Here is a 1,073-nt window from a genome sequence, read left to right on the forward strand (position 1 = left end):
AGAATTAATATTTATTAATTTATGGATAAATATATATAAATAAACCGCTGTGCCGTGCTGCTCATATTTATATCACACAGTAAAAAAGCCCAAAACGGGTTGCCTGTGGATGAGAAACCAAAACAAGGACTGGTGAGAGGTTGTCCTGCTCCACTTCACAGTTGCCGAGTGAAAGGAGAGTTTTATAATGACAGGACACGCATTTATACAACACTTTATTCAAAAGGAAGAACCGCTCGTTCCGCGCGTCATACGTCATTACGCTATTTCTTCGTCATTGCACATGCGCAGTTCTTTCAGTTTCGGGGTTCAATCCGATCGAGTGTTTACATGCACTCTCAATCGTATTAGAAAAGGAATAAACCACCCCCTTCAATCCGATCGAAATTTCAATCCGATCGAGCTCAATCGGATCGATTAAGGTGTTTACATGAAGGTTTTTCAGTCCGATTGAGCCGTCAATCCGATTACAAATGGATTATTTGGTTGCATGTAAACGTAGCCAGTGACTCTTGGGAGCTATGCTGGTGGGGGCCAAGCCCCTTGTAGGTTCAACCAAGCCGGCCAGTTCCTAGGGTAGAAGCCAGACCAAAGGCAACTGTTCCTCCAGGCTGAGGGTTGGGCATGGGGCTAACAACCCCATCCCATAAAATCTATATTGGTGCAGAAACATCAACGATTGTCCGAACAACCAATTGGATTGAGCCAACTAACTGGCAGTATAACTACTCCTGATGAAAGTCACCAACAGGAAGTCAGGAGTATGAAAGATAGTCTACTAGGGTCCAAAACTAGTATCCGTGTTGGAGCATGGAATGTCTGCACTATGTCTGAAACATCGAAATCAGCTTAAGTTAGAAAAGAGACAAGGAAATAGAGACTGGACATCCTAGGTGTCAGTGAATGCCGATGGGCAGGATCCGGACGGCAAGTAACCAGCAACGGCTATGTTATACTTTACGCTGGACATGATGGCAGACATGAAAACTGTCTAGCCCTTATAATCACAAAAGAGAAGGTTAACACCTTGCTAGAAGGGGAACCTCTAGACGCTTCAACTCCAAACACTGTAT

The sequence above is a fragment of the Sinocyclocheilus rhinocerous genome, unplaced genomic scaffold (genome assembly GCF_001515625.1).
Source record: "Sinocyclocheilus rhinocerous isolate Xijiao unplaced genomic scaffold, SAMN03320098_v1.1 scaffold369, whole genome shotgun sequence".
In the NCBI taxonomy this organism is placed as follows: domain Eukaryota; kingdom Metazoa; phylum Chordata; class Actinopteri; order Cypriniformes; family Cyprinidae; genus Sinocyclocheilus; species Sinocyclocheilus rhinocerous.